Source organism: Engystomops pustulosus, chromosome 5, assembly GCF_040894005.1.
Source record: "Engystomops pustulosus chromosome 5, aEngPut4.maternal, whole genome shotgun sequence".
In the NCBI taxonomy this organism is placed as follows: Eukaryota; Metazoa; Chordata; class Amphibia; order Anura; family Leptodactylidae; genus Engystomops; species Engystomops pustulosus.
In genome coordinates this window covers 92,249,684-92,267,197 of record NC_092415.1, presented here as the reverse complement: position 1 = coordinate 92,267,197, position 17,514 = coordinate 92,249,684, and positions in this window count along the sequence as shown.

Genomic DNA, 17,514 nt, shown 5'->3' with positions numbered 1-17,514 from the left:
TACCATCCGAATGTCGCAGCAGAAATCGAGACTCATCAGACCAGGCAACGTTTTTCCAATCTTCTACTGTCCAATTTCAATGAGCTTGTGCAAATTGTAGCCTCAGTTTCCAGTTCTTAGCTGAAAGGAGTGGCACCTGGTGTGGTCTTCTGCTGCTGTAGCCCATCTGCCTCAATGTTCAACGTACTGTGCGTTCAGAGATGCTCTTCTGCCTACCTTGGTTGTAACGGGTGGCGATTTGAGTCACTGTTGCCTTTCTATCAGCTCGAACCAGTCTGCCCATTCTCCTCTTACCTCTGGCATCAACAAGGCATTTCCGCCCACAGAACTGCCGCTCACTGGATGTTTTTTCTTTTTCGGACCATTCTCTGTAAACCTTAGAGATGGTTGTGCGTGAAAATCCCAGTAGATCAGCAGTTTCTAAAATACTCAGACCAGCCCTTCTGGCACCAACAACCATGCCACGGTCAAAGGCACTCAAATCACCTTTCTTCCCCATACTGATGCTCGGTTTGAACTGCAGGAGATTGTCTTGACCATGTCTACATGCCTAAATGCACTGAGTTGCCGCCATGTGATTGGCTGATTAGAAATTAAGTGTTAACGAGCAGTTGGACAGGTGTACCTAATAAAGTAAAAGCAAATAATGAAAAAAGTTAGCTGCTCACCTACATCCATGTCCGTGCTCTGGAGTACGTCCGGACCTTGACGTGTACATGGGAGAGGAAGAAAATGTTGAACACTCCGGCACCAGGAACTTCTTAAAAAGTTGCAAGTTTTATTTGTCAAAAAAATTTCAAATCCATAAAAATTATTTGCAAACATCCATTAACGCATCACCAAAAGACCTTATGTGGAAAGGCAAAGCCTACGCGTTTCAGGTGTGTGCTACACCCTTAATCATGGCTAGATTAAGGGTGTAGCACACACCTGAAACGTGTAGGCTTTGCCTTTCCACATAAGGTCTTTTGGTGATGCGTTAATGGATGTTTGCAAATAATTTTTATGGATTTGAAATTTTTTTGACAAATAAAACTTGCAACTTTTTAAGAAGTTCCTGGTGCCGGAGTGTTCAACATTTTCTTCCTCTACCTAATAAAGTGGCCGGTGAGTGTATATATATATATATATATATATATATATAGTAGATTAACGGAACTGAATGTGAATGCCCAGACGAGAATACCTCTTTAAAGTGTTATCCATTTATAATCAATGTTATATATTGCTATTCATGATCTGTACCAAGCTCCCCTATTGCTTGGATACCCGGGACTCAAAGAGTGGAAGTTTATTAATGCTCCACCTGGCTGAAGTTCAAGAGAATTCTTTGAGTCTGGGTCCATGTCATACTTGAGGAGGAGAAGTGTGCGGAAAAGTCTCTTAAGAGAGTCGGTGGAGATGGAGCTAGCCGCAACCCGGAACCGGAGTCTAAGTGGACACCTGGTCTTCCCCATAGTCCGCCGCAAAGCAGGATGCTCATGTTGTGGCAGGGTGCCACCAGGTCGTTCCACGGGTGCGACCAGGCCGTGGTGGCAGCCAAGGTAGTACGGCAGGAAATGCAGGAAACAGTCCAAATCTGAGATGACAGCAGGAAACACGGAGGAATACAGGTAACGCTGGCACACAGAGGAACACTGATAACGCTTGCACAGACTGAAGATTCCGCAGGACAGGAACCCTGGAAGGCACAGCAGGTCACAGGAATGGTAGCAACATGGAGGATCTCTGGAAACGCAGGAACGCAGAGGTACACTGGAAACACAGGGAACGCAGGAGGGCTTTCATTTAGCAGGAAATAATGCTGAAGTTCCGACGGGGAGTGAAGGGAGGTGCCGTATTATAAAGGCAAGCTGGATTAGCAAGAGGCAATCAGGAGGATGCTGGTGGCCCTTTAAGTCTTAAAGAGCTGTCGTGCGCCCTAGCAGTGGGAACACATGGCCTAGCAGGAGTACAACCAGGAGTGTGGAGAGGTGAGTCCAGGCTGGGGAGCGGGACAGCGGCAGTGGTGACCGCGGCACATAGAGGGGCACGGGTGTGCCTGCGATCTGCGACAAGAATCGTAGGTACATCTGTGACAGTCCAATGTCTAGTTCAGTCTGTTCCAGAGTGCAACCACAGCACAAGGCCTGCCGCTGCTGTTTCCCCCAACAGGGTCTTCCCTCTATCTGGCCTGCAGCTCTACCTCCCTACAGAGCTTGCACAAACTGCTGCCAAAGCAGCCAAACTCCTTCTCCAGTCCTAAGCCACTGGACCTGGGCTGTGAGTTACTCCAGACACCATTGCTGTTTTGAAATCTTGGAATAAAGAGACTGTGAGTTTGATGTTCATAACCCTGCCTTCACATGTGATAAATAGCTGCTGCAAACATCACGGGCCTCCCCTTCACCATCTTTACAGGGATCCCTACACCCCACATATCCAACATCCGCCACCGGGGCCTAGCCTTTTCTTGTGGGTCTGGAGGCAGCCGGGGCCCAGAATCCGGAGTGGCTGGCTATTGCGGACTAGGGCATGCTGTTGTCACAGTGCTTCGTATGGGGACCGGAGGGCTGACCTACAGCCTGACAGGTCTTCAGCAGGTGGTGTGTGCAAGAAATAAGGAGGAAGAGGCTGATGTACTGGTTTTTCTCTGGGGCAACCCCTGAGTGTCTATAGGATGAGTCCCTGGGTAATGGTGGATGGGGAAGCTTTGGGTGGTAGACAGCCGTATCCAGGGATTAGACGGAGGCAACATTGTGCAAATCAACTTACAGTTCTTTATTGAACAGCAGATAGCAGGCAACGGGCCAAAATGGTCAAACGGATTCTGGTTACTTGAGCGGTCATGGAGAATGATCCGCAGGAATAGTGCACCATGCTGGTAGTAGATGCAGGCTCGGATAGTTGAGATGGAGCTGTGTCCAAACTGTGGAAGCTACAGCTCTGGGTTAGAGTTTCCTGACTCAGTTTCTGGGATTGGTATCTGTGCCAGCACCAAAGTTGTGCTGCAAACAGTCTCTCTCTGTTCACTCTGAGATTAAACCAGCTAAGACTGGTCAGGTGGTAGCACCTCTCCAATCACAATCCAGCTTACAATACAGACACATAATTGGATAACTACTTACACCCATTTAACTGTTGCCTTTGCAGGCAGAGGCTACAGATGCAATTTACCTAAGTCCTCCTGGCAATATCCTCTGGGTGAGTTGCACAGGCTCACTGGATAGATCCTGACATGGAGAGGGCGCTATTCGCAACTACCACCTTGCCTATACATTGGCAGTGGTGTTACACATACACTAGGCATGCCCCAGGGGGAACTTTCCATCATACTTCACCCTCCCATTGCATCCCCTCACTGTCTCTGTCCAGCGTTGAAGAGGCCTGTTTACCTGGTCCAGCTGCCCCCACACCAGGTCAGGCCCTCGTTGACAGAAGTTTATGAAGTTCCTGTGAAAACAGACTCAGGCAAACGGCCGTGAAAACAAAATTGTCCATTCTTTGCTGTTTTTGCTACAATAGTAATACTAAAAAACATCTGCAAGAGTGTTTGAAATATAATACGTGAAGCTATAAAGTAATAAGGGATGTTTTATGATACTTTGTGTTCTCTATCAGAATTGATATGCACTGGGTGGTGACTACTCCCAAACACTGGGCACTGAGTTAGTTCCCTAGACAAAAGCATGTACTTAGTTTATAACAGATAAGTCTTGGTGCACTTCTCACAAGTCGTCTTCTCTCCATATAGCTAAACCCCTTCCCATTCATCTGAGTGAGGCAGGAAGAATGACTTTCCATGAAGCTTTTTGTAACCAGTTTCAGTATACTGGTGCCCCCTTGTGGACTGTGCACAGACATAATGCTCTTTTATAGAGATGGAACATGGATGATTTCACTTTATTTCAGCATTTTTAAAGTTAATATTTATATAATTGGATTTCTGTGCGACCAGAAGATTACTTTCCTCATGAATATACTGGACTCATAACTACTATACTTGTCCTTGTTACTCATTTTCTTTAAATTGCATAACAATTTTTGAAACTATGAAAGTGTGGATCTGTAACTAACTATAAAGTGGTATACAGCCACTCACTTAATTTATCAAAGTATTATAACGGAACAGTGCTTGCCACAAACACATAATTAGACTACATGCACACCTGTGCTTCTTTAACCCCTTAACGCCAAGGCCCTTTTTTGTTTTTGCGTTTCCATTTTTCACTCCCCAACTATAAAAATCTATAACCATTTTATTTTTCCAGGTAGAGAGCTTGTTTTCTGTGTAACAAATTGCACTTCATAGTGATGGTATTGACCCCATTCCCTCACATCTCATACAATCCCTCTCCAGCAGTCACTTCTCACCTCACTAATATCTTCAACCTCTCTCTCTCTTCTGGTGTCTTTCCCTCCTCTTTCAAGCACGCGGTTGTTACCCCATTACTACAGAAACCTTACTTGATCTTCCTTTCATCTCCAAACTCCTGGAATGCCTGGTCTATTTTTGACTTACCTGTTGTCTCTTGGCTAACTCCCGCCTTGACCTTCTACCATATGGTTTACAGTCTATTAATTACAATGAAACTGCTCTTTCTAAAGCCTCCAATGATCTCCTCACTGCTAAATCCAAAGGTGACTATTATCCCCTCATTCTTCTGGATCTCTTGGCAGCGTTCGATACAGTGGACAGCTCGTCCTCAGAATTACTCCATTGGCCTGAAAGACACTGCACTCTCTTGGTTTTCTTTGACCTCAGTGTCTCCTTTTCTGGATCCCTCTCTTCTTCCTTTAGTGTCACACGGCTCTGATTACTCTGTGTGACAATATCAGCTCATGTACCTGTGTGTACATCACATCACCACGGACAGATTTCTATCCACAGGAAGTAAACATAAACAGATTATGGGAACAAATTATTTCTTTTATGTGGTGTTAATCCAGGGAGTTATTCTGACATATTTTTTCATAAGAGAAGCCAACTCCAAAGTCACTTATGAAAGCCCTAAGCAGTCCAACATTAAATAGAAATCATTTGAAGCCTTGAAGAAGTAGAAATGAGACATTCATCTGTGTGTTCACACTGTGTTCAAATAAAGAATAAAGTTGGTTTGCCCATGAAAGAAAGTTCTCAAATTTGAATCCCTTGGTGATGTTTACACAATAAACATCATTTTGAACCACCTTACTTTACTATTTTACTTTTCATTGGGAGTGACCATCTAAGCAGATCTCTTTAAGCAGACACCTCATGATTCTTCTGTGCTATGAGATGCTTTGTGCTAACAATTTACTTAGATTATTAGGGTACAGGTTTATCTACACTTTTATTTGGCTTCTGAACATTCTACTAGTATCTGACACAGAAAAAGAGAGATGAGACAGATAATGAGATCCATGAGATGATATAAGACAGAATTACACTCTCAGCTCTGCTAATCTCTTTATGACACACATGGAGTATGCTCTTCTATATGTTGCCCTCACCCTGCCCTTGATAAAGACCTTATCTGTCCGTTGCTACGGTAGTCTCTGGAGTAAGTCTCTGCAGACTGCTGCTTCCTGGCAGGAAGTGTCTGTATCTGAGCTGGTCTTGTAATGCAGATGGGAGGGGCAGGAGACAAAGAGCACTGGAGTGTGTAGACAAGAGAAGCTATTCATGAGAAGAATCCAATCACATTCAGAAGTTTCACGGTAGGTTCCATGGGCAACTAAATTGTAAACATCAGCACTGATAGAGACAGGTTGGAATTATATCTCAGAAATTTTTGTTAAAAAAAAAACTGTGAATCAGAGAATGTTATTTGTTATCCTAAGTATCCTAAGAATGTTGTCTTTGAGGGAATACCCCTTTAAAAAGTTTGTACCCTGGTGAGTGCTACCCTTCTTTCTTTTCTCCTGGCTATACTCTAGAGCACATTTGTGGTTGATGCCCACCAGATACTTCTACTGGAGCAACCCCCTTCTCCAACTCCCAACTGAAGACATGGCAAGACAGTGCCGGTTAAACATATTTGTCAAATCCATTGTGATTCTTTCCTCAGAACCCTAATATTCCACACTCCTCTTAGGAGCAATGGGTTGATCACTCACATCCCTTGAATATCAGCATCAGGAGTCCAGATCTCCTTAAGTGCACATGCAGTGATAGCATTGCATTGGTTTACATGGATGACATCATCACGCACACTGGTCTATGTCACTGCACACAATATTACTGCCGGCACCGGCGGGAGAGGAGCTGGGAGGGAGCGCTGGGTCTGGAGATACGTACCTGGTTTATTTTTTTTTGGGTGTCATAAATATACTACTGGGGAATCCTGTATATATACTACTGGGGGAGGCTGTATATAGAAAATACTAAGGGAAGGTTATGTATACACCACTGGGGGAGGCTGTACATATACTGCTGGGGAAGGCTGGGTATTACTAGGGGAGGCTGTGTACTGCAAGGAGAGGATGTTTTCTACTGGGGGAGTCTGTGTGCTACTGGGGGGCTGTGTGTTCCTGGGGGGTTGTGTATTACTGGGGATGGCAGAATACTGCTGGGGGAGGCTGACTGCTTCTGGGGGAGGCAGTGTGCTACTAGGGGAGGCTGTGTGCTGTATTTCAGGGGGTGTGGTATATATAATTGTGGGTGCTATATGCACTATAATTATAAATATATAAACTATATAAAGACATTTGACTGTGAATTCATCAGAAATCAACCATGGCTGGGATAAATCGTAAAGAAGTCCTCTTCCTAATGGAGCAGCTCATCACCTGTAAGGTACTAGATACAAGATATCACTAATGTCCGTGTCATTGACTGAGTACTAGTGTGTCAGGGGCATGATCTGGCGCAGAGGGGGAGGTACATTTTCAATTTTTGCCCCAGACAGCAAAAATGCTAGAATTATAGAAATGTACAGGGCATATTGCTACTTACCTTATATACTCGAGTATAAGCCTAGTTTTTCAGCACAAAATTTGTGCTCAAAAACCCTAACTCGGCTTATACTCGAGTCAACTAAAAAAAACAAAACTCACCTTTCTGACGTCACCCGTAGGTCCTCTTCTGTCTGAGACAGTCTGAGACAGAAGAGGACCTATGGGGGACGTCGGAAGAATGAGTACAGTGTTATTTTTTTTCCTACTACATGGGTTGGGCAGGCTGTATGCTACAGGGGCTGGTAGACTATATACTGGGAGGCTGTAACCAATGCATTTCCCACCCTCGGCTTATACTCGAGTCAATAGGTTTTCCCAGTTTTTTGTGTTGAAATTAGGGGTCTCGGCTTATACTCGGGTCGGCTTATACTCGAGTATATATGGTATTTCCTCAAGTCAAAAAATACACTTGTGGAGAAAGGAAAGACATTCTCCCATTGCAATCACGTGGCAAATCTGCTGTATGAACAAGTACAATGCCCTTTTTGCTGTATTGTTGTAATACCATTATATATAGGTAATTTACAGTTGACTAAAGCACATGAAAATCTAATACACAAGTATAAGATTTTTTATTGACAAGGATTGGTCAAAACTTTGTTACTTTTTGTTAGTCTTTTAGAAATTATTTGTGCCTGTACCCTAGCTCAATAATTTACAGTACACTCTATTTCTTTTTAAATCTTAGATCACCATATCAATTTCCCATTATTTTCATTTTAATGATGGGATAACATACATTGCACACACTGCATACATTAATGACATAAAACTAGACTGAACAAGTGAAGGAAAACCTAACAGTAAAAGCATAATCTGTTATTGAGGGCTAACTCCATTCAGAGTCATTGGAAGGAAAAACCTTCAGTTTAATACACAGTTGTGAAATATTAACTTGGTATTCAACTATGCATTACAACATGGAGTAAAGAAATGTAGTCCTGCAAATGCCTTAGTAGTGTACGTGCGCTCAGTCATTCAGTCTGTGATGGAGAAAAACATGTGACCTGTCAGAATATTTTCAAGGAGGAAGAAATGTTCTAATACAAGTGCTTAACAGATTCATCAACAATTAGACCCTAGTAATTTTAGTGAAATAAACTGAGATAAAAATGTATATTGTATAACTTATTTGGATCCAAAAACATTGCATGACAAATAGATACAAATAATCCTTGTGTTTTGCAACAGCCCTCAGGACCAGCACTATTTAGGACACAGTATACAGGAAAAATTCAATTCTCCATCAATTTGAATGAATTCTTCATTGAATTTGAACCTAATTGCCATGTGGTTAAAAGAGAAGGTACACAACCTAGGAAGCAATACATGATTTGGCAGTCAGTAGCTAACCAGCCCTATCCCGCTTAATCTCGTTATTTGCTTGCTGCATTATTGTAGGAAAAGACTGTTAGGCCCTTTTCAAGCATTTTTCAAGTTTTTTCCCCCTTGTGTTTTTTTTTTTTACATGCATAACTCACATTGCACTCTGAACCATTATATTCAATGGATTTTTTATTTCACACATTTCCCCATTATATCTTAGTCTTATAGATATGTTTTACAGCTTACAATGTCCAATGGGGCAGATATATGAAACCGTCTAAAAACAACTGTTTTTGTAGATTATAGTTACCAATCATAATGCAGCTTGAATTTCTGAAGAGGAGAATATGAAACTAAATTTAGCAGACATTATGACTGTCCAGTGGACTTCTAACCCCAGAAATAATCACATGATCTGCAGGGGAAGCCAGTGCACAGAGTTGCACCAGTGAGGTGAGGGCGAACATGATAAGAGCTAATGGAAGGGGGGAAACATAGGGGGCAACTGTGTGGGCACATCACTGGGGGGTTGTGTGGGGAACATTACTGGGGGGCTATATGAGGACATTACTGGGGAGCTTTGTGAGGATTTAACTGGGGGGCTATGTAGGGGACATTACTGAGGGGGCTGTGTAGGGGACATTACTGGGGGGCTGTGTGAGGACATTACTGGGGGCTGTATGGGCACATTACTGGGGGTCTGTGTGAGGACATTACTGGGGGGCTGTGGGGATATTACTGGGGGGCTGTAAGAGGACATTAATGGGGGCTGTGTGAGGACATTACTGAGTGTATGCATGGCCAGAGTGCATGGAGGTGTCACTGCTGGCGTACAGTAACCAAGAAGAGAACCTGCGGGGGGCGTTGGAAAGTAAGTAAGTACAGAGTGCTTTTTTTATAGCCGAGTATAAAACTTGGCTTATACTTGAGTATATACAATAATATTCTGTAATTGTCATTTCCTGTGATGAGGTATTTTTGGACATTTGCGCTGGATGCTTCAGCAGTAATCAGCTATTAGAACTGTAAGAGCCATATTCATTAGAACAAGGTACTCATTGCATCAACATCTCAAAAACTAGAGAGAAATGGAAATGTATAATGGAGAAATGGAAATTCACAGAACAGCACACGAATGGATAAACCTCGGATAAAAGGATAAAAGGAATTGTAGACACCATATCCAAAATAAAGTCCCCATTAGATTAGTAGTAGTGGAGGGTTCCCGCAGTCTGTTCCCCCTGGTCCAAGGGTTCAGTGGAAATCCAATAAGAAAGTAAATAACCGCAGCACAGCACAGGAATGGATAAACTCAAAAGAAATGCTTTATCCCAACCATATGTGACGTTACTATCTCTATGCGACCATTATCAAGCAGGTCCCATGGAGATCAAAACGCTGCATATGGTTGGGATAAAGCATTTGTTTTGAGTTTATCCATTCCTGTGCTGTGCTGCGGTTATTTACTTTCTTATTGGATTTCCACTGAACCCTTGGACCAGGGTGGACAGACCGTGGGAACCTTCCATTACAACTAATCTTATGGTGACTTTATTTTGGATATGCTGTCTACAATTCCTTTTATTGAGAGAGAAATGTAAGATAAATTCTGAATCAGCAGCTCAAAAATACACTTAAACAGGTGAAAAACTCCAAGTACCACGAAAAAATGTTTTTATTTCTTCCCCACTGTTGTCTATATTCCCTACATAGATGACTAGAGCCCCTCTTACCTACTGGGCTCTATACAGATAAATCATATAAAATAGTGATAGTGATCAGGCTATAATTTTTTCCTATTCTCTCCATTTTGAGCATTCAACTTATCTCCACTGTACAGTGTCAGCCTTAAAATTCTGGAGTTAAATCCCCTTCTATGGAATGTTTCTGTATACATATTTATACCCTTTAATAAAACTTTACACATATCTGCGTAATTAGTAACCATATTTGGGTACCTGTTTCTTGAGCCATAAACTAAGTGAGACAGAACCTTGCAAATATTTATAGAACTTGCACCAAATAGGAGTCAGCACTAGAGATGAGCGAGCACTAAAATGCTCGGGTACTCGTTATTCGAGACGAACTTTTCCCGATGCTCGAGTGCTCGTTTCGAGTAACGAGCCCCATTGAAGTCAATGGGAGACTCGAGCATTTTTCAAGGGGACCAAGGCTCTGCACAGGGAAGCTTGGCCAAACACCTGGGAACCTCAGAAAAGGATGGAAACACCACGGAAATGGACAGGAAACAGCAGGGGCAGCATGCATGGATGCCTCTGAGGCTGCTTAATCGCACCATTATGCCAAAATTATGGGCAACAGCATGGCCATGACAGAGTGACAGAATGAAGCTAGATAGCATCTAAAACATCCAATAATTGACCCTGACACTATAGGGGACGGCATGCAGAGGCAGCGGCAGCAGCGGAAGGCTAGAGAGTGGCATGGCGACATACCCTAAATGGACTCAGGCTTCAAACCAATGGGTAGCAGAGAGGAACCAAAGAAGGTGAGCAAGAAGCGCTCAAATAATATTGGTACATGATAAAAGTTTGCCAGTATATTTTGTGGATTACACAGCAGGGTGGCGACAAAGTTAACATGGAAGCCATGAAAACAATCCAAAATTCTGCCTGACACAGCTCGTTTGATAAGGGGACGATGTATGGAGGCAGTGAACTAGTAGTAGATTAAAGGTACTGCAGTTAAAACTATGTTAGTTGGTTCTTGGCATGGAGCTGGCGCTCCGCTGCCAGGCGAGCTTTCGCCAATCCAAGCCCCTGTCTCTAGGCTACTCCCCAAACAGCACTTCTAAGAACCTTTCGGATAAGATCAAGTGTAGTAGCGTTCTTATAAGTTTGGGATATGGCGGGTGAGGGGAATGTAAACATCTGCGCAAGAAGCGCTGAAATAATATCCGTAAATGAAAAAAGTTTTCCAGCATATTTTGTGGCTTACACAGCAGGGTGGCGACAAAGTTAACAAGTTTGATGTGGAATGCCCTGCAATAGCTCTTGGGCGGTGTGCCTTTTATCACCTAGGCTCAGCAGTTTGAGCACCGCCTGCTGTCGCTTAGCAACGGCACTGCTGCTGTGCCTAGAGCTACCGACTGATGGCGCCATGCCCACGGATGGTAATTCGGAGGAGGAGGAGGTGGAGGAGGGGTGGGAGGATTTGGAGGTATAGTAGGCCTTTGAGATCTGGACCGAGGTAGGCCCCGCAATCCTCTGCGTCGGCAGTATATGACCAGCCCCAGGGTCAGACTCGGTCCCAGCCTGCACCAAGTTAAGTGTAGTAGCGTTCTTATAAGTTTGGGATATGGCGGGTGAGGGGAATGTAAACAGATGCGCAAGAAGCGCATGATGCGCATGGAGCTGGCGCTCCGCTGCTAGGCGAGCTTTCGCCAATCCAAGCCCCTGTCTCTAGGCTACTCCCCAAACAGCACTTCTAAGAACCTTTTGTATAAGATCAAGTGTAGTAGCGTTCTTATAAGTTTAGGATATGGCGGGTGAGGGGAATGTAAACAGATGCGCAAGAAGCGCTGAAATAATATCCGTAAATGGTAAAAGTTTGCCAGTGTATTTTGTGGATAACACAGCAGGGTGGCGACAAAGTTAACAACTTTGATGTGGAATCCATGAAAACAACCCAAATTTCGGCCTGACAAACCTCGTTTGATAAAGGGACGATGTATGGAGGCAGCTATATGGACGACTTTTGGAGGTAGCAATGGAGACAACGTGTGGAGGCTGCTATGGAGACAATTCAATTTGGATAGTGCCTGTATGTGGCAGTCCAAAAAATTTTTCAAACCAGAGGAGCAGGTAGGTGGCCCTCCAGAAAAATGGAATAGATTGAGTGCCTGTATGTGGCAGTCCAAAAAATTTTTCAAACCAGAGGAGCAGGTAGGTGGCCCTCCAGAAAAATGGAATAGATTGAGTGCCTGTATGTGGCAGTCCAAAAAAGTTTTTAAACCAGAGGAGCAGGTAGGTGGCCCTCCAGAAAAATGGAATAGATTGAGTGCCTGTATGTGGCAGTCCAAAAAATTTTTCAAACCAGAGGAGCAGGTAGGTGGCCCTCCAGAAAAATGGAATAGATTGAGTGCCTGTATGTGGCAGTCCCAAAAAATTGTTTAAAACAGAGGACCGGAAAGGTGGCCCTCCAGAAAAATTGAATAGATTGAGTGCCTGTATGTGGCACTCCCAAAAATTGTTTAAAACAGAGGACCGTGTCGGTGGCCCTCCAGAAAAATTAAATGCATAAAGTACTATACCTAGAGCCAGTGGGCCCTGTCAAAAAACAGCCAGTTTCCTCTGCTTTACTGTAGAAAGAGGAGGAGAAGGAGGAAAATGAGGAGGAGGAGGAGTGGATAAATTATTCAGGTTGAGCTTCCTTCACCTGCTGGAGATTTGAAATTAGGAGAAATCCATGCTTTATTCATCTTGATAAGCGTCAGCCTGTCAGCGCTGTCAGTCGACAGGCGTGTACGCTTATCGGTGATGATGCCACCAGCTGCACTGAAAACCCGCTCTGACAAGACGCTAGCGGCAGGGCAGGCAAGAACCACCAAGGCGTAGAGCGCCAGTTCGTGCCACATGTCCAACTTTGAAACCCAGTAGTTGTAGGGAGCTGTGTGATCATTTAGGACGATGGTATGGTCAGCTACGTACTCCCTCACCATCTTTCTGTAAAGATCAGCCCTACTCTGCCGAGACTGGGGACAGGTGACAGTGTCTTGCTGGGGTGACATAAAGCTGGCAAAAGCCTTGTAAAGCGTACCCTTGCCAGTGCTGGACAAGCTGCCTGCTCGCCTACTCTCCCTCGCTACTTGTCCCGCAGAACTACGCACTCTGCCGCTAGCGCTGTCAGAAGGGAAATACTGTTTCAGCTTGTGCACCAGGGCCTGCTGGTATTCATGCATTCTCACACTCCTTTCCTCTCCAGGGATGAGAGTGGAAAGATTTTGCTTGTACCGTGGGTCCAGGAGAGTGAACACCCAGTAATCGGTGCTGGAATAAATTCTTTGAACGCGAGGGTCACGGGATAGGCAGCCTAGCATGAAATCTGCCATATGCGCCAGAGTACCAACGCGTAAGAATTCACTCCCCTCACTGGCCTGACTGTCCATTTCCTCCTCCTCCAACTCCTCCAACTCCTCTTCTTCTGCCCATACACGCTCAACAGTGTAGGACTCAACAATGGTCCCCTCTTGTGTCTCGCCAACATTCTCCTCCTCTTCCTCCTCATCCTCCTCCACCTCCACCTCCTCCGATATGCGCTGAGAAACAGACCTAAGGGTGCTTTGGCTATCAACAAGGGAATCTTCTTCCCCTGTCTCTTGTGAGGAGCGCAAAGCTTCCGACTTCATGCTGACCAGAGAGTTTTTCAACAGGCCAAGCAGCGGGATGGTGAGGCTGATGATGGCGGCATCGCCACTGACCATCTGTGTTGACTCCTCAAAGTTACTCAGCACCTGACAGATATCAGACATCCACGTCCACTCCTCATTGTAGACTTGAGGAAGCTGACTGACCTGACTACCAGTTCTGGTGGAAGTTGACATCTGGCAGTCTACAATCGCTCGGCGCTGCTGGTAAACTCTGGATAACATGGTCAGTGTTGAATTCCACCTCGTGGGCACGTCGCACAACAGTCGGTGAGCGGGCAGTTGGAGGCGGCGCTGCGCTGCCCTGAGAGTGGCAGCATCTGTGCTGGACTTCCTGAAATGCGCACAGATGCGGCGCACCTTCGTGAGCAAATCAGACAGATTGGGGTATGTCTTGAGGAAACGCTGAACTATCAGATTTAACACATGGGCCAGGCATGGCACATGTGTCAGTCTGCCGAGTTGCAGAGCCGCCACCAGGTTACGGCCGTTGTCACACACAACCATGCCTGGCTTCAGGTTCAGCGGTGCCAGCCACAGATCAGTCTGCGCCGTGATGCCCTGTAATAGTTCTTGGGCGGTGTGCCTTTTATCGCCTAGGCTCAGCAGTTTGAGCACCGCCTGCTGTCGCTTAGCGACGGCACTGCTGCTGTGCCTAGAGCTACCGACTGATGGCGCCATGCCCACGGATGGTCGTTCGGCGGAGGAGGTGGAGGAGGGGTGGGAGGAGGAGGAGGCATAGTAGGCCTCAAACACCTGGACCGAGGTAGGCCCCGCAATCCTCGGCGTCGGCAGTATATGACCAGCCGCAGGGTCACACTCGGTCCCAGCCTCCACCAAGTTAACCCAATGTGCCGTCAGAGATATATAGTGGCCCTGCCCGGCAGCACTCGTCCACGTGTCCGTGGTCAGGTGGACCTTGTCAGAAACGGCGTTGGTCAGGGCACGGATTATGTTGTCTGACACGTGCTGGTGCAGGGCTGGGACGGCACATCGGGAAAAGTAGTGGCGGCTGGGGACCGAATACCGAGGGGCGGCCGCCGCCATGAGGCTGCGAAAGGCCTCGGTCTCTACTAGCCTATAGGGCAGCATCTCCAGGCTTAGCAATCTGGAGATGTGCACATTAAGGGCTTGGGCGTGCGGGTGGGTTGCACTATATTTGCGTTTCCGCTCCAGCGTCTGGGGTATGGAGAGCTGAACGCTGGTGGATGCTGTGGAGGATTGTGGAGGTGACGATGGGGTTTTTGTGGCAGGGTCCTGGGCAGGGGGCTGACTATCAGCTGACACAGGGGAAGGAGCAGTGGTGTGCACGGCCGGAGGTGAACGCGCTTGTTGCCACTGAGTGGGGTGTTTAGCATTCATATGCCTGCGCATACTGGTGGTAGTTAAGCTAGTAGTGGTGGAACCCCTGCTGATCCTGGTTTGGCAAATGTGGCACACCACAGTCCGTCGGTCATCCGGTGTTTCCTTAAAGAACCTCCAGACTTCTGAAAATCTAGCCCTCGCCGCAGGAGCCCTCGCCACGGGAGCTTCACTAGTTGACACATTTGGCGCTGATGCACCAGCTCTGGCCCTGCCTCTCCGTCTGGCCCCACCACTGCCTCTTCCAACCTGTTCTGGTCGAGGACTCTCCTCCGTCTCAGAAGCACTGTGTTCACCCGGCCTCTCAACCCAGCTTGGGTCTGTCACCTCATCATCCTCCGATCCCTCAGTCTGCTCCCCCCTCGGACTTCCTGCCCTGACAACAACTTCCCCACTGTCTGACAACCGTGTCTCCTCATCGTCGGACACCTCTTTACACACTTCTTCCACTACGTCAACAAGGTCATCATCACCCACAGACTGCGACTGGTGGAAAACCTGGGCATCGGAAAATTGCTCATCAGCAACCGGACAAGTGGTTTGTGACTGTGGGAAGGGTCCAGAAAACAGTTCCTCAGAGTATGCCGGTTCAAATGGCAAATTTTGCTGGGAGGGGGCAGACTGGGGGGGAGGAGGCGAGGTGCAGGAGCTGGAGGAGTGCCGATTTCGGTGACATGGGTGGACTGCGTGGAAGACTGACTGGTGGACAAATTGCGCGAAGCATTGTCGGCAATCCACGACATCACCTGTTCGCACTGTTCTGGCCTCAACAGTGCTCTACCACGATTCCCAGTAACTTCAGACATGAACCTAGGGAGTGTAGCTCTGCGGCGTTCCCCTGCTCCCTCATAAGCAGGTGGTGTCTCACCCCGCCCAGGACCACGGCCTCTGACCCCTGCAGTAGTTGGACGCCCACGTCCCCGCCCTCGTCCTCTACCCCTAGCCCTCGGGTTAAACATTTTGAAAATGAGAGTTATAACTTGTATTTTTTTTTTAACTTTTTTTTTTTTGTTTTTTTTTTGTGTTTTTTAGTTTTTAAAACCAAACGATGCTATCCTATTGCTATGGCTATTTTCTAGCCAAGTATTACAGCACACTACTATGCCAGATGAGATGACGCTGAGTTATGAAAAAAATAAACGTAAAATAAAAAAGGAAATGGCAGACTGTGCCTAATTGAAATACAACCCCGGGCCCTAATAAATTTTCCCACTTCGGTCTTTGCGATGGATATGTGCGTCACTAAAACACAGTGGTCGCAAGTCTGACTCCAAATTGCTCCCAATTTGATAGTAGATGCACTACAGCAAGTACAGCCACCAGCAGATCAACCAGAAATCAAATATATATAACGCTACTGTAGGCGTAATTAAGACGTTTGTATTCTCCTATGGCTATTTTCTAGCCAAGTATTACAGCACACTACTATGCCAGATGAGATGACGCTGAGTTATGAAAAAAATAAACGTAAAATAAAAAGAAACTGGCAGACTGTGCCTAATTGAAATACAACCCCGGGCCCTAATAAATTTTCCCACTTCGGTCTTTGCGATGGATATGTGCGTCACTAAAACACAGTGGTCGCAAGTCTGACTCCAAATTGCTCCCAATTTGATAGTAGATGCACTGCAGCAAGTACAGCCACCAGCAGATCAACCAGAAATCAAATATATATAACGCTACTGTAGGCGTAATTAAGACGTTTGTATTCTCCTATGGCTATTTTCTAGCCAAGTATTACAGCACACTACTATGCCAGATGAGATGACGCTGAGTTATGAAAAAAATAAACGTAAAATAAAAAGAAACTGGCAGACTGTGCCTAATTGAAATACAACCCCGGGCCCTAATAAATTTTCCCACTTCGGTCTTTGCGATGGATATGTGCGTCACTAAAACACAGTGGTCGCAAGTCTGACTCCAAATTGCTCCCAATTTGATAGTAGATGCACTGCAGCAAGTACAGCCACCAGCAGATCAACCAGAAATCAAATATATATAACGCTACTGTAGGCGTAATTAAGACGTTTGTATTCTCCTATGGCTATTTTCTAGCCAAGTATTACAGCACACTACTATGCCAGATGAGATGACGCTGAGTTATGAAAAAAATAAACGTAAAATAAAAAGAAACTGGCAGACTGTGCCTAATTGAAATACAACCCCGGGCCCTAATAAATTTTCCCACTTCGGTCTTTGCGATGGATATGTGCGTCACTAAAACACAGTGGTCGCAAGTCTGACTCCAAATTGCTCCCAATTTGATAGTAGATGCACTGCAGCAAGTACAGCCACCAGCAGATCAACCAGAAATCAAATATATATAACGCTACTGTAGGCGTAATTAAGACGTTTGTATTCTCCTATGGCTATTTTCTAGCCAAGTATTACAGCACACTACTATGCCAGATGAGATGACGCTGAGTTATGAAAAAAATAAACGTAAAATAAAAAGAAACTGGCAGACTGTGCCTAATTGAAATACAACCCCGGGCCCTAATAAATTTTCCCACTTCGGTCTT